The following is a 24,463-nucleotide window of genomic DNA, read 5'->3' as shown; positions in this document are numbered from 1 at the left end:
TACAATTTACAAATCAACTCTTCTTTTACTTTTCATCACTCCAACTGATGAAAATCTTCATTGATGTCAACTTTGCTGTTCGTACTTCTGAATGTGTATGTAAAACTTCCCTCCAAAACCTCCCCACCCCCAAAACCTCACCCCAAGTTAAAAGTACCCCCTCTTACAGTGGTATAAATAGTAAACTTACATATTGCTCCCTCTCTCTTTCTCTCCCCTGAACTGGCATTTCTGATAAAAAGCTTTTCAGTCACTAATGCAGACTATTAACACGTGTTGCACTATTGATCCAGTTAGTTTATTAGATGCTTGACGTCTTCAATATTCTGGAGGTAGGGACTACATTTCTTTCTCACAGAGGCATCAATCCTTTAGTCATATTGTCATTTTTCCTATGTACGAGTACAGTTTTGCAGATGGCTGGCTCTATAGATATTTTGACTAGTCAAATATCAGACCATAGTCTGGTTTTATGCCCCTTAAAACTTAATCAGGGACATCTGGTTAGCAAGTTATGGAGTTTTAATCCTATAAGGAAATGATCGCTTGTGTGACATGATTGCAGATGCTGTAAAAGTATATAGGGAAATTCACGAGGGGGCGGAATAGAATTAAATGGTAATATTGGAAGTTCTGAAATCTGTACTCTGGGGAAAATCATTAGCTTCATGAGTCACAAGAAACAAATGAAACTGAAAAAAAAAGAGAGGCTATTGGAACAGCATTTAGCCTCTTTAGAAGCTCAGCATAAAGTTAACTGTTCCCAGAAAGTCTATAAGCTCTGCGGAAAGCAAGGGAAGAACTACAGCAACTTCAAGTTGAAGGAATGGAGAAAGCGCCATAGTTTTCTCATCAAAAGATTTTTGAGCATGGGAATAAAACCGGGGTGCTATTAGCCAGGCTGATAAGAAAAAAGAAGGCTCAGATGCTGATCACTTGTATTAGAATGAAATTGGATGGAGTCTACCTTGATATTAGGAGATCAATTACACTTTTAAAATTTACTATGCAAAATCATCATATTTACAGGATGTGGTTATGCCAAGGATGAGGGATAGACTGGTGGTCAGATTGTGAATGCCAAAAAAAGTGTAAGAGATTTATAAGGCAATAATGGAACTTCCAAAGAGTAAAAGTCTGGGACCGATGGTTACATATAGATTTTTTAAAGTAAAATTTTCTTGAGTTGGCATTGATGCATTTGACCATCCTAGGCAATTTCCAGACACAGTGCACACAATGACACATATAACAATAGTGTTACTGCATAACTCAGGCTGAGATAACCTAGAAGTGAGTTTATATTGTCCAATTTCTCTTCTCAAAGCAGACATTGAAATACTAAGATCCTTCAGTTATGACTAGGGATGAATATGCCCTACCTGATAAAAGAAGATCAAACAGGGTTTATTTAGGGGTGACTTTCCACTACTAATAATAGGAGCTGATGAACATCATCTCCTTAGCCAGACAAAAGAAGAAGGAGGGCATGGTGGTACCCATGGATGATGAAAAGGCCTTCAACCACCTTAATTGCCTGTTCCAAGTGCTTGAGAAGGTGGCAATACCAGCAGGCATCCAGACTGGAGCACTTGGAACATCCCAGAGCTTGAGTATTGACAAATGGATACCGATCAGGTTCTTTATCAGTATCATGAGGAACAAGAAAGGGGTGTCCACTATCCCCATTGCTATTTGACTTAGCAATTGAAGTCTTAGCAGAAAGGATACGTAAATGACCTGGAGTTATTGGATTCCAGGCAGGGGAGGTGGAGCATGTTATTTCCTTATATGCAGAGTATACTCTCTTATTTTTGACAAATCCAAAACATACAGGCCCAAATCTTTTAAAATTGTTATCAGCTTATGGTAGAATTTCTGAGTACAAGATCAATTCCTCTAAATCTGAAGTACCTCCCATTGGTGCCATAAGCATTCATGACATTCCCCCATGCTTTTTGTATTTTAAAAAGGTTAGGGATGAAATTAAATATTTAAGTATATGGGTGCCAAGGACCAAGGTGATCAATATGAGCAGAATTATGCACCTGTAATAGATCATATACAGAAAGATTTAGTGGCTTGGGATGATCATTTTCTTTTGTGGTCTGGCAGAATCAATATCCTAAAAATGAATATCCTTCCTAGATTAATGTATTTATTTAAGCATGTACTATGATTTACTTCACTACAGGGAGTGCTTGTCAAATTTATCTGGCATAACAAACTGGTTTAAGTTAAATTATGGATGCTATAGAGGCCAAAAGAGGCAGTTGGAATGGCATTTCCATACCCACTGGGTTATGATTGGGTGGCTGGCCTTACAGGCATCATGGTCTGACTCCACAGAGATCAGGCAACACCTAGATATACTATAGAATTTCAATTAACAAGAAGGCTATACTTACCAATGCTGTCACTGTATCCTGAATTGCTTCATGGAGTGAGAAAAGTAGAATGCACAAGTGCTCATATCTCTCATACCTTAAAGGTCTGTAAGACCATGTGTAAAAAATCTAGGTCTTAATATGCAGCCACTGTTGGAAATTATGCCCATACAATGTAATATGAGGTTGGTTACCACCATGCTATAAAAGGAGACATATGACTGCTGGAAATCATGATTGAAATGTTTGGGGTATCTATGGGAGGAGAATGTGTTGAGGGACTGCTAGGCAGCAATCCCACTTTTGGGGAGAGTGGTGTGCCCTTGGACCATGACGTGATTGCAGAGAGGAGCTCCATAGAAGCACTGAGGCAGGTGAGACGTATCCCAGCACAGGCAAACAGGCAGATGAACAGGGACTCAGACCTCCGCCGAACCTGACGCATCAGTAGAGACCCAACAACGCAATGCTGATCTCTGGGATAGCCCTCCGGCCACTCGAAAGCACTTTCGGACCTGCCGTATGGGAACGGCAAATGTGCCAGGATGTACAGTGGTCGAGGGCAGACGATGGAACTGGAACAAGATGAGACATGAAGACTGAAGATGATCAGATGATACTTGAAGATGAGGATCAGACAAGGACTTGAAGTCAAGGATTCAATGAGGACTTGATAAGGATAAGGCAAGGCTGAAGAGAAGAACATCAGGGACACTGATGAAGATACTTGCTGAGTGAAAAGACGACAGAAGAGTTCAAACTCAGTATGAAGGTATCCGGCCATGACTTGTAGCAGCATCCATCCAGAACTGAGGCTTAGGGGACCCAGCGTAATCGGCACAGGCCAACCAGAAGAAGCGACAGCTTCAGACCCAATGCAGAGAATGAATCAGAAGATCAACCGAAGTTGAAGAGGAAGGTCCACTAGGAGGTAAAATCTGGAACCAGGATAACCGAGAGGAAGGCTACCCTGACAAGGGAGCGAAAGAGTCTGAAGGTTCCATGACATAAAAGCCAAAAATGTCTTAATGCTTTACAGTGAAAAGGACTGAAGATGAGGACAACAAAAGGATTCTGAAGACGAAGACAGCTTGACACAAAGACATATGGCATGTCGGGGCATATGGACATCAACCCCCAGGATACTCAGTCAAGAGTATAAAGGAGATGTCAAGTGAATTGGAGAACGAGACATCTGGGACATCTGGACTTCAGACCCCCGGGTCACCCAACCAAGAGCAGCAAGGAGGCTCTGAGAGGCAGAACAACAGGATGACGGACTTCAGGAAGGACAGGACATTAGAAGATGAGGACTTCAGGAAGATCTGAAGATGACATCAGGAGGGTCGGATGACAAAGACATCTGAAGACAAGGACTTAGGATACAGTGAGAGACCAAACATGGAATGAAGATGAGATGAAGGATCAGGAACCACAAAGGAAGACAAAGGAATTCCCACGAAGAACAGAGTGCCTTGAAGAAGAGGAGCTGGACATCAGGAACTCCTGGACCAAAGAGCTGGAATGGAGGATCCAGGAGCAGTCCGACTCCATGACTGACTCCTTGCGAAGGTAAAGAGGAACTGAAGGCTGAGCCCTTTAAATCCATAGAGGAGGCACGGCCTCGCGCCTAAGGAGGCAGAACCAGGGACAGCAGCCATGCTGCAGAGGAAGGAGCTGAAGCGGCACTAGGCCAAAAAACAAGGCCCAGCTGTAAAGGCGACTTCCTGCCGCACAGGAGGACTGAGGGTGGCTCCAGCCGCATGAGGCACCGGCTGCGGCCTAGCCATGAAGAGGAAGCTGGAGGCGGCACTCCCTGCTGCGGGAAGGTGAGAAGAGCAGGAACGGCACCCCGCCATGTGGGGCTCAGCATTGACAGCATCCTGGCTGCAAGGAAATGGTGTTTGCAGCCTCCTGGCCGCAAGGTGAAGGAGAGATGACGGCGGCTTTTGCCGCAGAGCACAGCAGCACAGCCCATCGTGCGAGAAGGAAGGTGTGGGCAGCCTCTGGGCCGCATGGAGGAATGGTGGCAAGGCCCGCCTTGCAGGAGCAAACTGTGGGTGGTCTCCGGACTGCGGGGATGGCAAACGGCATCGGGGCTGGTAGTCCAAGAAAGAGGTGAGAGGCTGCTTGTGGGCTAGTTCCCACAAGCAGAATCGTAACAGGATGGCACTCAAACACAATTATTTCATGATATTCAAGAAGAATATGAGGTATCAAGGGAGTCTGAACTCTTCTATCAATCTTTAGTACATGAGTTTGAGGGATATAGGTAAAGGGGGAACAAAAGGTCCTCAACCCAGTGGAAAAAGTAATTGCTCAGGAGAATATCCTAAGATGAGGGATATTCAAGTTCTATAAGTCAGTGTTAACATGCCAGATGAAGCATGATCCTCCTCTTAGTATAGTTGCACATTAGAATAGGGACCTACAATTAGACCTGAGTGTTGAGAACTGGACAGCCATATTGAAAAATGTGTACTGGATATTGATATACAGCTGGCATGTGGAGTTAATGATTAAACTGCTTCATAAAGTATATAGATACCCGGCATACTACTCCAAATTCTCTGCAGGTGCCTTAAACCTATGCTGGATGAATTGGTGGCAAGCAGGTACTTATCTGCATGTGTGGTGGGCCTGTCCTCTAGCAGAGGATTTTTGGAAACAGTTCAGAACAGAGTTAAGCGTTGATCTCAGCCTGATACCCTTTCTCTGTTTAAAGTGGAAGTGGGGATCACAATCTTAGTACTGCAAAGCAGATCTTGGTAGATCACCTTTTACATGCAGGTAGGTTCATGATAGGTAGGTTCATTATGGAAATATTCCCCTACAATAACCTGCTGGTGCCAACAGGTGCATGAAATAGCCTTGGTGGAAAACTCACATATATGCTCCATATACTGTATATGACAAGGTCTGAGCACCCTTTTGGCACTATTGGGTAGAATAGAGTAGGTAACAATGTAGCATGCTTGTGGATGTACTCTATATAACATGGCTTTGAATGGAATCATGTTAACTAGCATATGAACTGGGAATACCTGCTCTCCAATGTTTTCAAGCCACTTGAAATTCAGGAGGACATTGTATGTTCCTATGATGCTTATCATACTATATGTTGTAATTGTTAATGAGTATCTGCTGAACAGAACTGCTTGGGAAGTGTAACTTTCTGTCTCACATACAACTATTATAATTGTTATAATGGTTAAATGAATGTTATAACTGTTATAATGGTTGTTGAAAATTTAAAATAAAGTTAAAAAAAGAGGAACAGTATAGTAGAAAAAAAAACTCAAGACCTGGTTGTTCCGCCAAGCCTTCCCGGACCCTTCAGACACACATTAGACGACGAACCAGCTCATGAGCAAAGGAACCTCGATCCCCCTCTAAATACTACACAAGCATCAGTACTTTCATAATAGCTCAACTAGCACTAGCACGGACTTTAGGTCTTAGTTTCTTAATTTACTACCCTTGTAAGCCTTTCTTTCCAGCTGTTTAAGCTTCCAAGTTTTGCAGTCCTTGTTAAATGTAACTTTGTTTCTCCTGATTATAATAAGTTGTTTATGTTTTACTGTTTTATGTCCCGGTTCGATGTAAACCGATCTTATAAGGTATTTAACCTTGAAGGTTGGTATAGAAAAATGCTAAATAAATAAATAAATAAATAAATAAATAAATAAATAAATATATATAGATATTACGCCTACCTGGACAAGTTGAGGGAATCAACTGTAAAATGCTAACAGAGATTAGACTGGCTAGTAAAATGGGCAACACAATAATAATGACAGAGTTCAGTAACTTGAGCATTGATTGGGTAAATGCCTTATCAGAACATGTAAGTTTCTAGATGCCATCAATCACTGTTTCTTGCAGCAGTTGATCATGGAACCAATGAGAAGGAAACTATATTAGATCTAATTATCAGTGGAATGCAGATCCTAGTGCAAAAGATCAAGGTGATAGATCCACTGGGCAGCAGTGATTATAATGTAATGCAATTTGACATTATCACTGGAGGGTGAATACTAAGGAAAGCTACTGCAGTAGAATTTAAATATATAAAAAGAGAAATTATACTGTAATAAAATGAGGAAATTTGTTAGAAAAACACTAAAAGAAGCAATTTACAAGGCTAAACACTTGCAGGAAGCATGAACACTTTCTAAATTACCATCCTTGATGCCTAAACAAAATGTATTCTGTGCATTAAAAAAGGGGTCAATAATAAAAATGTCAGTCTTTGATTTTTGCCCTTTTATGGGGCAATGTACTCAAATTTTCATGCATCTCCTAAAAAATAGTATCTAGAGACCTATCTATGGAGCATCAATGATATTAGAAAAAGTGTGCTGTGAACTTTCTACTGTTACCTAATTACTAAATAACGTGACCACTAAGCAAATCAGCACACACATTCTAAACGGAGAATGCCAAATTCTCTTTTGCTAATTCCTCTGTCTCCTTCCTTGAAAACTGTACAGAAGGATATCCAACTCATGAGGCTGATTGTCAATGCTTAAAGGGGCAAATGTACTCCAGGAGATAAAAATCAGGCATCTGCATGACTTGTGTTGTGTTCTATATTGTGTTGTGTCCTATCCTTTATTTATCCATTGTTCAGATCTGCCACTGAGATGATTGAGTGGGTGAGTGCACATTTCTGTATCCATTTCTATACTAATAAGGATCCTGAAAGAACAGGATGAGAGAATATGATTTGCTGAAAGAATGGAGCCTGCTAGGGACTGAGCAACTGATTAAAGAAGGTGCATGAGGTGAAAGGATCAATAATTTTGACAGGGAGGAAAGAAAATGGATTGGAAGGGTCAGCAGGAGAGTGAAGGTGACAGGAAGGAGATTTCTTATAGTGCAAGTAGAAGCAATGAGGAAGGAGGTAGAAGTGGGGTAGAGACAAATTAATCAAGCCAGATATCAAAGGAAAAAACAAATTATTGTCAGTATGGTTTAATAGTGAGGTGAAACTGGCAATTAAAGCCAAAAAGGCATCATTTAAAAATGGAAAGCAGCCTCAAATGAGGAAAATAGGGAAGAGTATAAGCACTGACAAGTTAAATATAAAAAAATAATTAAACAGGCTAAGGCAGAATTTGAAAAGAAATTTGCCACAGAGGTAAAATCAATTAATAAAAACTTGTTCAAGTACATTCAAAGCAAAACATCTGTAAGAGAGTCAGTTGAGCTGCTAGATGGCCTAGGCATAGATGACCATGGAGGTCAGAGAGGAGAAGGAAATAGCTGAAAAACTAAATTAATTTTTGGTGGATTTACCCACACCAGAAATTAGCCAAATTATTGCCAAAATTAACCCTGTTATTCACCCATGTGATCCAATTCCAGCCCGTTCCTTGAAACAAGTACACAGTGTTATCACTCCGGCAATCACAACCTTTATTAGTCTCTCTCAGAAGGAATTGTACCATCTGGGATAAAGCAAGATGTGATAAAGCCAATTCCAAAAAATAAAACCAGTAGAATTGATGACTGGGACAACTATAAGCCCATATCCAACATTCTTTTCTCTCAAAAGTACTGGAAAAAGCTGTGTTTTCTCAACTTGTGAATCATTTGGATCAAGGTATTCTTTTTCCTAATCAATTTGGATTTAGGAAACATCATTCAACTGAGACTTTATTCCTCTCCTTAATGGACATTGTTTTACAAGTGTTTGATTCTGATGAATTTTATCATCTTGTGCTAATTGATTTGACACTGTGGACCTGACCATACCTGTTATGCCATCAGCTGAGCAACATTGGGATCAAAGATAGTATTCTCAGATAGTTTTCTTCCTTCCTAATAGGTGTGTACAAGTCAAATTGGGCAATCACATATCTGATTCTTTCCATACTGATACAGGTGTCCCTCAAGGTTCAGCCCTCTCGGCAATACTATTCAATATTTATATGCTCCCACTGTGCAAATTACTGGTGAATTTAGTAATTTCTTTCTTCTTGTATGTAGATGACATACAATTTTGCATACAATTTTAATGTTGGTATTATACAAATGTACATACCATTCTCTAAATCATTTGAAAATACAGTATCAACACTATCAACCTATATGAAAGCAATACAGCAAGAACCATCTTATCTTTGTTATGAAAGCTCTGAGTAATGATCTTGGAGTTAGCAATCTATTAGGAATCTGATGCTGGATGGGCAGAGCAATCAGATAGGAGTTAGCAATTTGTTATGGTTCTTGGCCCCTAAAGGAGGAGGAGTTAGCAATCTGTATGATGCGGCTCCTATGGAGGGAGGAGTTAGCAATCTGTTAGGCTTTGCTTCTGTAGAAGGAGGAGTTAGTAATCTGTTATGAACTGGCTCCTGTGGAAGGAGGAGTTAGCCATCTGATATGCTCAGCTCCTGTAGAGGGAGTAGTAAACAATATGTTAAGGTATAGACTGCGGAGGTAGCAATCTGATATGAATCTGTAGCTGAAGACTCCTGATAGGAAAGGATTAGCAATCTGTTATCAGCGGAGTGCTTGAAGAGGACACTCAGCTGTAGAGGAATGTAGATAGGTGGATCCTTGGGCCGATGGCAGATGACAGAGCCCCCAGGAGGATATCCTGAGAGGGACCACCAGCTAGGCTTGGATATGGAGACAGACACAGATAGTTCTTTTATTAGACAGGTTAGTAGAACCACCAGAGATGGCAGTAGTGAGCTAATATGCCCGGCAGGACTGAAATCCCTCAGGTACTGGAACAGCGATCCCAGGGTTGCTGAGCTGTAAAGAAACTATAGATAGTGAGTAAACAGGGTATGCGGTGTACATAGCCGGAACTGGATAACAAAACTCACATAAGGTCTTAAAGAAGCTCAGTAGCTGGAAAGGGTTAGGCCCTCGAGGAGCGAGTACCTGGTTTCAGGGAAAGCTCTGAGAGAGTGATAGTAACTCACAAATGTCTGTATCTGTGATAGGTTCCAGGCAGTAGAGAATCTTCAGAGTGTTCAGGAACATGGGCCCTCTAGGAGCGAGTACCGGTTCCTATCGGCAATCTGAAATAAAGAAAAGAGAGCGAGGCCCCTGAGGAGCGAGTACCCCTGGTAAGTCCGAGGAGGCAGAGTAGCTTGGGACAGCCAAAGAGAGTCCTTGCTAGCTCGATATGTTAGCGAATACTGAGACCTTTTATATTGGAAGCGGATGACGTCATCCCAGGGGACACCCCCGAGGTTCGCGCCCTTGCTGGTATATCAATGGGAGCACACGAGCGCCCTACGTCATCAGGCAACATGGCGGATCCACAGCGTCTTGCCAGTCCAGGGACACCAGAGGGAGACGGCAAGAAGATGCCGCGACAGCTGGCTGTCCATCAGACCCAGAGGGAGTCACCACAGGGGTAAAGAGGATGGAGTGAGTGCGACGGACACAACAATCTTAAACTAACATGAAACCCTAGAAAGATTGCAGTCATTTGGTTAAGTAGAAATCCTTCTTCTGCAGAATGGAGTCAAGATGGCAGACTAAGCAGGCACACAATGCTCCTGCTCCGGCGTCTTTTCCTTTTTGAATCATTTCACGGCCACAAGAGCTGCAGAGAAAAGAAAAATGCCTGCAAAATGTAAGGGGAGACCCAGAGCTTACCCTTCTACCTCGGCGATCCCAGCCGGACAGAGAATGATCGCGCAGTGTGTCGCTGGCTCCAGGGAAATGGGCCTGAGTGGTCCTGCTGTCAGGCCCCAGAGGGGAGCTGCCAGAGAGCCCTGAAGTGTTAGCTCTTGGAGGGCAGTCTGAAGGGGCGGCATTCCTGGGAGAGCTTGTGAGGACCTCCGTGGAACACGGAGAGACCTTTATCGGTGAGAGTGATCTGGGAAGGAGAGAGGAACAGCGGAACTCTGGAGGTGAGGCCTCGGGACATGACTCCCTTCCCCACGCCGTGAGCGAGGTAACATTGGAGAAGCCACAGGTAGTCACTTTAGATTGCCTGTGGAATTTGTCATCAACAATGGCAAAGTCCATAGCAGAATGCTCACTTAAAATTAATTCGGTATCCTGTCAGCTAGATACTTTAAATAATAACTTTGATGGACATAAAATGGAGGTCTCTGGAAAAATAACTGAGCTGGAGACAGTATTAACATTAATATTCGAAATAATTCACTCTAGTAATAATATGATTGGCATGACATTTCAACCATTCACATCTCAGCGAACACTAAGATCTCAAAATAAAGGACTATTGACTGTTCCCACCATATGGAGAATACGTCTGACTCGAGTAAGAGATTGTGCGTTTTCCATAGCAGGTCCAAAACTTTGGAATTCTCTACACAAGATGTTAGGAATGATACCAGATAGAAAGAGATTTAAATGTGAACTAAAAACATGCTATTAAAAAATGCATATAACCTAACTTAAAACATTAGAATGTAAAGAACAGCAATAACAAGATAGATGAGAGATATTATTTGAAGCATGAGGAATAAAACATGAGAGAACATAATATTCTTAAGAAAATAGACAGACTATTATATGATATTTGTTATATTATTTTCCTGTATTACTTGCATGAAGTCTTAGATCTTTAGTAAGCATTTTAATATGTATTGGAACATTTCATTTCATTTGAGTTATGTTAATCCTTGCTTATGAATACTACCGATGTAAACAATCAAGATTTGTTGATTAATAGTTAGGAATGTTACTTCTGTAAACTGTTGTGATCATTATATGGAACAATGGTCTATAAAATGCCTACATACATAAACAAATAAATAAATAAACAGTGATGATTCTGAATAGCTATGTAATCACAATGAAACTGGAGGATGTAACAAATCTAAAGAAAAACAAATCACTGGGACTGGACAGTGTTTACCCAAGAGTTCTGAAGGAAATGAAAAATGAATTGGAGACCTATTCTGATTTGCAGCCTATCATTAAATACAGCTATGGTACCAGAAGACTGGGTGGCCAATCAGGTCCAGATTTAGGCATCAACAACATAGGTAACTCCCCAGGGTGCCAAATTTTTAAGGTGGCAAATTCCATCTCAAATTTATATTAGGGCCATGTACCACTGCTACTTGAAAGAGACACAAGTGTGGCACTCTGGCCAAACAGCCCTCCCATGCTTTGCAGTCACTAGTGGTAAAATCCTTGCTATCCAAGCTCTTAGGGTATACCTTGCCCTTGCTCAATGGAGCTGCCTATGGGAGCAAAAATCTTAAATCAGGCCCTGTGGCCAATGTGATGCCAATTTTTAAAAAGAACTTCAGGGGTGATCCAGGAAGCTATAGACTGGTGAGCCTGACTTTGGTGCCACCTGACTATTTAGAAAATTACTGACCATATAGATTAGATAGACATGGTTTAAAGTGGGAGAGTCAACATGACTTTTGCAAAGGGAAGTCTTGCTGTACCAGTTTACTAGAGCTTTTAGAAGGTGTAAATACTGTAAACACGTGGATAAAAGTAAGCCAGTTAATATAGTATATTTTAATTTTCAGAATGCATTTGCCAAAGTCCCTCATGAAAGACTCCCCTGGGAATATGGAGATCATAGATTCAGAGGCAGTATTCTATTATGGATTGGTAAGTGGATAAAAGATGGGAAACAAAGTTATGACTATATGGCCAGTTTTCTAAACGATAACATTACACATTAATAAAATGCCCTAGTGGTGTGTATTGGGACCTTGGCTCTTTAGCATATTCATAAATGATCTGGAGAAAGAAACAACAAATGAAATATCCAAATTTTCAGATGACATAAAATTATTTTGAGTCATTAAATCAGTAGTGGATTGTGAAGAACTGTAGAAGGATCTTGTGAGACTAGGAGTTGGATTTCTAAATGCCAGGTGCAATTTAATGTGGACAAGGAAAAATAATCCCAGCTACAGATACAAGATGCTGAGTTCCATGTTAGGAGTCACCAATGAGGAAAATGACTTCAGAGTCCTTGTTTTCAATATCTTGATATATTCAGCTCGGTGTGTGGCAGTGGTCAAAATGGCAAATAGAATGTTATGAATCATTTTGAAATACAGAATACAGAACAAAACTTAGAATATCATAATGCCTTTGTATAGATTCTGGTATGGCCCCACCTTGGTATTGTGTGTAGTTCTGGTCACCTCATATCACAAAAGGCATAGCTGGCATAGAAAAGAAAGAGAGTGTGGTGCCAAAAATGATCAAGGGGATCAAATAGCTCCCCTATGGAGAAAGGTTAAAAGGCTAGGACTGTTTAACTTGGAAAGGAGATGACAGAGAACATATGATTAAAATGTATAAAATCATGAGTGGTATGAAACAGGTAAATAGAGAATGGCTAGTTACTCTTTCAGACAACAACAGGACTAGAGAATAATCCATGAAACTAATAACCAACATATTTAAAACAAATCTTAGGAAGTTTTGTTTTTTCACTCAGTGAACAATCAAGCTATGGACTCTATTGACAGAGGACATGTTCAAGGCATTTACCATAGTGGGGTTTAAAAGAGGATTGGACAAGTTTCTGAAGGAAAAGTCCATAAACTATTAGCCAGGTAGACTTGGGAATGCCAAGGCTTATCTCTATGAGTGAGATACAAGAAATAGATCAACTATTGGTGATCTTCCAGATATTTTTGACTTGGACTGACCACTGTCAGAGAGAGAATGCTGAGCTCAATATATCTTGGTCTGTTGCAGCATGGCAGTTCTTATGGTTTTTATGTTATGTTCTCTTCTTACCAAAGCTTGAAAAATGCCATTTGGCAATTAAGATTTAATGTTAAGAAATACAGGTCCATGCATTTGAAGTATTCAACCTCAAGAGAGTGGTATACTATGGGGATGGAGGCAATAGGGATTAGGGATGTGAATCGTGTCCTCGATCGTCTTAACGATCGATTTCGGCTGGGAGGGGGAGGGAATCGTATTGTTGCCGTTTGGGGGGGTAAAATATCGTGAAAAATCGTGAAAAAATCGTTAAAAAATCGAAAAATCGAAAAATCGAAAAACCGGCACATTAAAACCCCCTAAAACCCACCCCCGACCCTTTAAATTAAATCCCCCACCCTCCCGAACCCCCCCCCCAAATAACTTAAATAACCTGCGGGTCCAGCGGCGGTCCGGAACGGCAGCGGTCCGGAACGGGCTCCTGCTCCTGCATCTTGTCGTCTTCGGCCGGCGCCATTTTCCAAAATGGCGCCGAAAAATGGCGGCGGCCATAGACGAAAAAGATTGGACGGCAGGAGGTCCTTCCGGACCCCCGCTGGACTTTTGGCAAGTCTCGTGGGGGTCAGGAGGCCCCCCACAAGCTGGCCAAAAGTTCCTGGAGGTCCAGCGGGGGTCAGGGAGCGATTTCCCGCCGCGAATCGTTTTCGTACGGAAAATGGCGCCGGCAGGAGATCGACTGCAGGAGGTCGTTCAGCGAGGCGCCGGAACCCTCGCTGAACGACCTCCTGCAGTCGATCTCCTGCCGGCGCCATTTTCCGTACGAAAACGATTCGCGGCGGGAAATCGCTCCCTGACCCCCGCTGGACCTCCAGGAACTTTTGGCCAGCTTGTGGGGGGCCTCCTGACCCCCACGAGACTTGCCAAAAGTCCAGCGGGGGTCCGGAAGGACCTCCTGCCGTCCAATCTTTTTCGTCTATGGCCGCCGCCATTTTTCGGCGCCATTTTGGAAAATGGCGCCGGCCGAAGACGACAAGATGCAGGAGCAGGAGCCCGTTCCGGACCGCTGCCGTTCCGGACCGCCGCTGGACCCGCAGGTTATTTAAGTTATTTGGGGGGGGTTCGGGAGGGTGGGGGATTTAATTTAAAGGGTCGGGGGTGGGTTTTAGGGGGTTTAGTGTGCCGGCTCACGATTCTAACGATTTATAACGATAAATCGTTAGAATCTGTATTGTATTGTGTTCCATAACGGTTTAAGACGATATTAAAATTATCGGACGATAATTTTAATCGTCCTAAAACGATTCACATCCCTAATAGGGATACTATGCATGAAACAAGAATAGATCTGGGGATGATCATATATAATTATATGAGGGTGGCCAAATAGGTGGAGAAGGCATTGGCAAAAGCCAGAAAGATGCTTGGGTACTTAGGGAGAGGAATGATCAGCACAAAAAAAAGAAGATGATGTTGCCCCTGTATAAGTCCCTGGTGAAACCTCATTTGGATTACTGTGTACAATTCTGGAGCCCACACCTTTAAAAGGAGTCAATTCAATGAGATAGCAAGTTGTTGCATTGGAAGCCTCTTTTTCCCTGAAGTTCCCATTTAAGGCATTGCATGTCATCAAGGAATAAAGTTTATTTTCTTTGGCCATTTGCATTTAGAAAGGTTTCTGTTGGATGAAAATTTTGTTAAATAAATTTTCCCTTTTAACCTAGAGGAATTAGGGTTGGATGTGGTTTCGATTTAGGTAATTTGTGGCTTCTTATTATGCTGTGATTTGGTTTGAATTTCTTTTCCTTCTTCCCCATCTCCCCCACAATGTCGTGAACTTGTCACATATTATGCATAATTGTTCTTTTGATTGTATTACCTAATTTTGCTTTCTTCTGTTGCATAATTCAAGATTTCTTTGCATTATTTTTTTAATATTTCAAATGCTAATAAAAAATTAAATAAAAAATTATTGTTGCAAAATAATTTATATTACTCAACTGAATACCATATTTATCATGAATCAAGTCATGCAAACACCCCTTAGTGCTAAGATAGCTATATTTTTCATGTGCTATAATTATTTATTATGCATTAAACTAATTATCACTCATTCACACTTAGGCTTACAATAGATTTGAAACATGAAAAATCTGACAATAGCCATTTTAAATACATAATCCTTTACCCTAATGTTTAGTTACAGAGTGATGATTTCAATAAAAAAATACATAAATATGCAAATGTACCAAAGAACTAAGCAATATATTTTTATTTAGTTTCCACATAATTCAAAGGAACAGAGATTATCCAAGTCTATTAAACTGATCATTTTGTGTTTTGGGGGATTTTTTCCCCACAAATTTTGTTTTCTGTAATGTTTACTTTGTTTCTTTACTTAAAAAAACAGAAATAAACATTGAAAAAAACACCAAAAACAGGAAAAAAGAAAAAAGAAACAGGACCTCCCAGGGCCTCCCATGCTGCCCACCCATCCCTTGCACCCAGAAAAATGCCTGGCCTGAGATCCTCCCTGGTCTCCACCTATCTGGTCTGGGAGGGGATCTGCAGATGAGGCCTAGGCCCTGGCCAAAGCCGGGTCCTTGCATGGGACCTAGGCCTAGATCATGCTGACCATACCTGGGGACTTTGGATTTCCAGTCACCATGAGATTACCGTGAATGCAGGGGGGGTGGGGAGGTGGGGGGGGGGGGTCAGAGGCAAGGGACCAGATGGCACAAACATACTCTCATGACACACAGGGGGTCATTTATCAAAATGCGATAAGGCGTTTTTGCATGCGATAGCAGCGGCCTGTGTCGGGGCCTGCCGCGCCAGCAGTCAGCAGGCGCGAGTAAGTTACGACTGCCCGGAGGCAGGCGTAACTTCACAGATAAAGGTTAGTAGGGGGATTTAGGTAGGGCTGGGGGGTGGGTTAGATAGGGGAAGGGAGGCAGAGGGAACGGGCAGCTCGCGCAGGGCTCGGCGCGCGCAAGTTGCACAAATGTGTACCCCCTTGCACGCGCCGACCCCGAATTTTATAAGATACGCGTGGCTACGCGCGTATCTTATAAAATCTGGCATACTTTTGTTTACGCCTGGTGCGCGAACAAAAGTACGCGTGTGCGGTGTTTTTTAAAATGTACCCCAATATGTTCACAATCACTTTCCACATACACACACTCATTCTTACATGCTCTCATTCCTCATTCTCTGACACCTTCTCACATGCTCACTTACAGCTTACTCCTCTCATTTACCCACATGCACACCCCTCTCACACATATGCTCACTCACTCATTTCTCCCCCCCCTTCATACCCACTCACCCTCACACCCATGCTCATTCACACTTTCACTTCTCTTCTCCTGCACAAACACACACTCTTTTGGACATACTCTTTCAACTCCCCTTGATATATTCCCTCCCTCATGCACACACCCATTCACATACACACACATACACACACACTCTGCCAGGCATGCTCTTTCCCCTCCCCTTGATATACTCCCTCCCCATGCATACACTCATTCACATATATATACACACACACACATGCATCCCCCTCACATCTATATACAAACACATATGCACAAATACACCCCTTTCTGGCTACCTCTCCCCACCCTAAACTCACCAGTAGGGGCAACCTCCTCCTGGGGTTGATAGAAAGACTCCTTCTTCTAGCAAACAGCAGCAGCAGCATATTCTACTGCTGCTTCTACTATTGGCCTCCTCCCTTCTTCCTTTTCCCACAGGCTATGCGGAGGCCTTCCTGCCTGCCAGCATGGTCTGCAGGTTCAGGAAGAAGAAAGAAGGCCTCTGACTGGGCACAGGGCAGGGAAAAGGAAGGTAGCTCATATAAGCCAATGAGATGCTTTCTAAGATGGTTGCTTTACTGGCTGCAGGATACCCGGAGATTATAGCCGTTGGCCCGGAGACCAGCAATTCCATTAGAATTCCGGAGTTTCTGGGTCAAATCTGGAGTGTTCCCAGTAATGATGCTGACCAACTCAGGCATCAGGACCCAGTGTCTGGGCTAGGCTACTGCATCAAGCCTGGGTCCAGGTCTAGGCCTCAGCTCTCTCCCTTTTCCTCCTTTTCCTCCTCTGCTCCCCTTCCCCGGTTATTTGTAATTTCTATTTCCTTTTCTCCATGAGTTTATTGTGAACCGGTATGATGTGACCCACGCATATCGGTATATTAAAAGTTCACAAATAAATAAATAAATAAATAATCAAAGCCATGGCACAATTACAGTAGAGGCCAAGAAGTCCTCACAGACTTGGGATAGTGCTGTCAGCAAGAGGCTGCTTACACAGTGCCTGTAGGAAAATTAAAGTTTAAAAGTTAATAAAACTTAAACTAATGCTCTTAAAAGTATAAAATGGTGACATTTGAAAAGGGGAGCATATAGTGAGGCTGCCACCTGAGTGTCAGCCCCTGGGAAGTACCCTGGTGAACCTGATGCCAATAAATTTAATTAAATTTTGCTGATTAATAAAAATTAAAGTTTTGCAAGTATTGGTATGATTTAGGGGTGCTTGTGACCTGACCTCATATGGAGTTTGGGGTCAGAAGTGATTATTAATTCAGTTATCCCACCCATTTTCCCAGGGGGTTCTTGTGATTGGAAGGTGGTTAAAAACCTGTCCAAAATGGGTTTGGTGGTGGTGGTCACCAAGTTAGATCATAGAAGTATACATTTAACCCTTGGTTTGGGAAAAACATGTTTATTATGTAAGTTAAAAATATAATTAGCTGTAAACATGTTAAAACAGCTAATATGATCATGAAAAGACACAGGACTACTGTTACATTTATTTATTTGGAAGCTAACCTGAAAGTTTGGTGAGATTTTGAGCTGTGCAAGTGGAGTTTTTTTATTTTTTTCATTTTCCCCTTCATTTTAATGGGTTATCTAAAAAGTGGTAAAAACAAGTTCCATGAGGCTTTCAGAGAAAAAGAAAAGAAAACTGTTTTTCATCCCACAGATAATGCCATGGTAATATTGTGCAGGTTCAAGTCACTAAGATATTTTTAAGTAGCAGCCTGACTGAATATCACGAGCACAGTACTAAATGATTTTGATCAGCCTTTCTAGAGAGTAACTCCAATGCTGCTCCCTTGACTGTTTGCCTGCTTGTCCCATCACCAGGAGCCAGGTCACATTGGATCTGTCCTCTGGTTCATGTCTATGGGCCAATTCCATCAAAAGCCTGAATCTTGCAGTGGATCATTGCTGAAGGTGAACACTAAAGTGCCTGTGTGATAAGCGAAGAAGATGAAAGGTGATTTTTTTATGGTCACAGGAAAATCTTGCTCTTTACTGTGGGGTTTGTAAAATATGCACGGTGACACAATCGGACCTTCCCCAGTTCCCTACCCACCTACCTACACTTCCTCCCTCTTCCCCTCTTCTCCCCACCCCCTAAACCTAACCTACCTTTCCCTACATTTTTTATTTTATTACTTACTTCTCCAGAGCAGAAACAAATTACGCACTCCGGCCGGCTGCCGGCGCGTGCTTCTCTGGAACAGAGGCTAATAGTCACTGTCCCAGCCGGCCTCCATCCCACCCCACCCCTCCATGCCCAGACCATCCCCTTGGCCCACCCCTTTTTCAGGGCCCGGCACTTGTGTGCATATCACACTTACTCGCATGGCCGGACCCTTTTGTAAATGCACGGGGTGCATGCAGGACCCAGCCACATGCATACGTCCTGATTTTTGCGCTAGTAGTCCTTTGAAAATGTGCCCGTGTGTGTGGTGTTGTCTTAGTTGATGAACCAGATGGGATTCACATTACAGTACTCGTAAAGCAGTTGAAGTAGAGATTAGTGGGAGAATCTGTTAACAGATCATGGTCCCTTTCTTATCGTGCTTTGTGCTCTGTATAATGCTGTCAAGGATATGAGGGATAAGGAAACTGCAACATCACACTCTGTATACAGTGTAACAATGGAAAATCAGAAAAAATCACTATTCCTCATAAAACATCAACTACTACAAACAAAAAATAAAAAATATCTATCAACCATACTAAAAGAACAAATATTTCAGAATGGCTGATGAATAGAATAACATTCAATAATTAAAATCTCATTAAAAGTTAAAAATAAATACCAAATACCTGAAGCATATTTCAAAATATCAGACCTCAAATAAAAACCAATAATTAAAACTAATAGGGATAAAAAAATTCTCTGCTCTTCATAACTTTGATGTTTTGATTTCCATACTCCCTAAGATTGGTGCGGATTACTGAGGTTGCACAGGCTTTATTCTCTCTCTCTCTCTCTCTCTTTCTCTCATATACACTCACTTTCTGACACACACATTCATTCTGTCACAAACACTCATACATGTTCCCTCTCTCTCATACACTCACATACTTGCTCACTAATGTACACATACACAGGCACATTCACATTCTCTGGTTTATCTCTCTCTCTCTCTCTCTCTCACACACATACACAAGTATTTAACACTAGCTGATTCTTTCTCCCTCACACAAATACTCTCATGTTCATTAGATTTCTCTCCCACTCACACACACGCACACATGTACTCTCACAATTACTGGTTCTCTCCCCTCATACACACACATATTGGTTCTCTCTGCACATCCACATGCAAGGGCTTTCATACATATGTATAAGCTCTCATACACTTACAGGCTTTCTCTCCCACAAATATAGGCTCTATGGCAGGATCTCTCTTACTCCAGGCCTCTTCTTCAGCCATTGAATGACGAGATGTGCCATGGCCCAACTGGGCCTCTTGTTCATTGTCACAGGAGGGAAGGTGCCTGGGCCCTGCTGGGCATCTTGTTATTCACTGTGGGTGGAAAAGGAGATGTGAGCTGAATGGGAGGTGGCAAGGACCTGCTGGGCCTCTTACTGTTCACTGTGGGTGGGAGAGGAGATGCTGTCAGTCTGCTGGGCCTCTCGCTGTTCACCATGGCCAGAAAGGGAGATGCAGGAGGGAAGGGAGTTGCTAGGGTCCTTCTGGGTCCTTTTTTTCAGCCACCAGTGGGAAGGGATCCACTAGTGGCTATAAAAGCAGGGGTACTTGTGTTTGGAGGGCAATGCCCCCTCTCCCCATCGATGCTTCTGCATCCCTGAGGTCAATTCTGACAGCCATTGCCACTTTCAGCCTCGTTATTGGTCATGCAGAAGTATAGAACTAGGAACTTAAAAAAATAAAGTAAAAGACTGCTTGGAGGAATCATAGCCACTCTGCATAGTGGGAGCAGCTTTGTGCTACTTAGAAGATGTTATCCTCAGCAGCTAGGGCAGGGCAGCCCAGCCCTCACCACATTATATTTTCCATTTTCCACTGCCATCTACAGGATCTGAATCAGCTGACCCTGATGCCATGTTTCTCTCCCTTGTCACTGCCCTCCCGAATGTGTCACCCCATGAAATTGCATAGTATGCCCACCCGGCAGCATACCTGAGTATTGCAAGAAGGTGAAAGGAACAGTAAAGGGAACAACGATGGCACCCTCCACTGTTTGTCTCTATGTTTCACATTTTGAGGATACATTTGTGTATACTTCACTTTATTGGTTTCCATGAAATTCTGGAAGAGGGTTATTGATCTTTATTTTTTTTATGGACTGAAGGAGCTTCTTAACTTAATGGTTTTGTTTTCTAACTAAATCAATATGATTCTAATCTATAATTATTTGTGCAGGTCATACAGATCATATTCCTTTCTTGGACGTTTCTGTACTCAAGCAATTAGATGTTATCATAACTTCTATCTACCAGAAACTGGCTTCCAATTTCATGGTGCATTAAGCTTAAAATTTTAACCTTGGTTTTTAATGCTATTAACAGCTTGGCTTCTCGTTGTTTTAATATTGTGTTAAAAATATATGGTCCATATCAGTTGCTTTCATAGTTTACCTGTAATTTAAACTAATCAGACTTGTTGAGTCACTTGAGTGCATGTTTAGTGTTGCAGGTCTAACACTCTGGAATGTGCTTCAGAAGAACAGAAAAATGAAATCTGTTTATTTCACTTTAGGAATTAGCTAAAAACCAATATATTCTCCAAGGCTTTTATTCTTTCTGATGGTGCTTCATCTTTTGTTTCTGATTTTGGCATGGTTGGCTGTAGGACCTTTGATAGTACTAATTACTGTGGTAGACTGAATTAAGGGTCCACTCATGATTTAAAGGTTATTAATATTTCTATTTTAGATACTACATTTCTCTTTTAAGTATGGTTTTGTGTTGTTTTTAAGGCTGCAATCTATATACGCTTTTGACCTATTTTGTGTCATGTGAAAGGGTGATCTTGTCATTTTGTTTGTTTTTAGTTAATTTTGTAATGTTCTGTATTTCTCTTTTATTTCTATGATATTTGACAGTAAGGTTATATAATCCGCTTAGAGTTGGTGATAGTGCAGACTAAAACTCTTTTTAAAATAAATAAACCTCTTACCTTATGGTAATTCTCATTCTAAGCTTTACAGGACAATATTACAGTTCAGTCAAAATATTTATGATTTATGCTGTTATGCTCTACTTTGCATGAATAAAAAGAACATCCAAGTGCGGCATCATGAATGGTCTTAAGGTTTCCAGGGAACAGATTCAATCTGGACTCTGGCAGAAATCTTGGATTAACTTCTTTATTAGTGACAAGAAAACAAACAAAAGCAGCTTTGTTATTCTTTGCAGTTCAACAACACAAATGTCGTAACACATCTTATAGTTCAGTAGTACTCTCTTTCTCAAAGCTTCCTTTTCTCCCAAGCTAGTTAGACACCTTCACAGGGACCTCTGCCCAGATTAAGATTCCTTGCTGTTTTTTAGGCTTAAGGTAGACCAGGCCAGATACCTGGATCTGGTCCTTTATGACATTTTGGGGTTTTCTCCCTGTATACTTCTTCTCATATTCTTCCCCTTAGTTCAAACTTCTTAGGTTGAGCGCTTGCCCTTACTAAGGGTATGTGTCTAAGAAACCCTCCATTCCTCTCTTCATTCCCAACCCTATGCTGGAGCTGTTAAACCCATCTAAGTTTCCCTTTTTCATCCCATTTGGGATATCGCTCCAGGATTTATGGGGTGCCCGCTGTTTCTTATTTGTCCCATTAAGTTCTTTTACATTCTTTACTGAGTATCTGGACTACCGCAGTTCCCTTTGGCAACAGTGCCATTGGATTCTTGTCAATAGGCCATCTGGCCTGGCTCAATTGCTCTTAAACATACCCCCCACACCCCCTGGATTTTTAAACTGCAATAATTGTGCCTTTAAATCACCAGATATGGGAGCTCAAGAAATATTCCAGTGTTCTTGCACGTTCACATTTCCCAGTGCACATGGGGACCACGTGGGACTACTGCTGGTCCTCACATCCACAGGCAAGTGTTACCTTTCTCTAATAATTAATCCATCCTCTTTGGGCTAAGTCTTTACATATAAGGGTCTTTCTTTATCCTGAATCCACTAGAGCCTGGGTGGGCACCTCATTCAGTTCCATTGAAATTAAAAAGTCTAAAAGTTCCCCACTTGGCCCATCTACCAATACACAACTTTGCATTTTTGTAAAAAGGCAATTGCCCATTCTTGCTTCCACTCTTCATTCTCCCATTGAGGTCAGTTCTTCTTAATGTGTTCTTTCACTCCACATTGAGATCATGCCAGTGGGATTTGTTCCACTTTGATTTCAGCAGTGCCTACAAAAGATTTGGCACTCCCTTCCTTGGGGTGGCTGCATTCTTTCTTACATTGCTGTGAAAATGTGTGTTCTTATTCTATGTCCTCCAGACATAGGCAGTGCTCATCAGCATGGTTGTTCTCACAGAAGGAACATGGCCATGGCACTTGTTTAGTTTTAAGTTTATACTTTCCTACTAAGGGTTCTTCATTTTCTTCTTTGTCATAGCAGCAGCACTCTTTATCAGGTCCATTCTTAAGCCTCCTGTTCCCTCCTGGTCCTGGCTAGTTATACACCTTCCCAGGGACCTCCATCTGGACTTTGGGTGGACCCGAACACATTTCTGGATCTGGTACATTAAAGTACTTTGGGGTTTTCTCCTGTATGTCAGATTAGATTTTACAAAAAGGGTACTCATTGCACATCACTAAACATGCTTATAAAAAAAAAGCTTTTATGCATAGTAAGACAACTTCTTCCAACTTCATAGAGGTCTTCACAGATGGTTTGTGCACTTCCTTTTTCTTCTTTGCCACAATCAGTAGTTGCTCTATTGTTTTAAAACAAGGCTCAATTTTGAATATTCATAAACTTTTTCAAAAGCATACATTTTTTTCTTTCCATAGAGGCAAAAATGTAGATCTTTTGATGTCTTCTTACTTCCCTGTACAAAGCTCTACTGCAGTAGTTTCTGAAACAGTAGATCATTTTAAATTTGTCATTGTATAGCCCTCACATATGCTTTCAAATTACAGTCTTTCCATCATCTGTACTTAAAGAGGCCTCTTTTGTTAATGTACAGATGGTAACAGTTCAGATATGGTGAATGTGATCACTTGCCCTTGTTCATCATTTATTAGTATGATTAACAATTTATTATAAAAAAAAAAAAACATTTCCAAGTATCACAGCTGCACCTGCAATTTCTATTTAGAAACACATCTAGTTCTTCATTGACAGCAAAGGAATCACTCACTTGAAAATCTTGAAAACTGTATAATCAATCAATTGTCTCTGAAAAGAGGAGGTGATTTATCTAAGAAGCTTCTTAAATGGAGATAACAGTTGATCTCTAAATGGAAGACCTTTCAATCTGAAGGTTTAAATCAGGACATTTAATGGCACTTTTTTTATAACACTGCTGTGATTCAGCTTCTGTTACCTATAGTTGCATCCTTTATTTTCATTGGATACGCATCTTATTTCTTCATTGGTTTGGCATGTTCAGGCAACTTTCTACTGTACAGTAATATTTTAAGTTTCACTGGTATATTCTGAGCAGATGCCTCTACTATCTAATAGATTTTTTTGAACCTTGTAGTCTATGATTTAGGTTTGGCTCTGCCACTTTCTTTAAACAGCATTTTTTTTTACACAATGCAAATCCTAAAACTGGTGTCTTCTAATCACATGATCTACCCCTTCTTGCTAAGAATTTTTTAAAGTATGTGGTGCTATGTGCTGATTGGTGACTTTATATCAGCTGATCTATTTGTCATTGTTTTTTAATTAACTGCTAGATCTCCTTAACCCTTGCTCATGGTGAACCCTTGGTGAGTACAGGCTATTTCAGTTATAAATCAGGCAAGCTTCTATTGATTTTTCTTCCCCCTGTTTTGACAGTCACAATTGTTTAAATGTGGACCCTCCTGAACTTGATTTGAACTCTTTTTGTGTTATTATAGAACTGCAAATATAACTGTCTATTGTTTATTTACAGATACTTTATAGTTAGCTTGAGAAGGTTCTTTAT

The sequence above is a fragment of the Rhinatrema bivittatum genome, chromosome 5 (assembly GCF_901001135.1).
Source record: "Rhinatrema bivittatum chromosome 5, aRhiBiv1.1, whole genome shotgun sequence".
Lineage (NCBI taxonomy): Eukaryota > Metazoa > Chordata > Amphibia > Gymnophiona > Rhinatrematidae > Rhinatrema > Rhinatrema bivittatum.
This window is presented reverse-complemented; position numbering follows the sequence as displayed.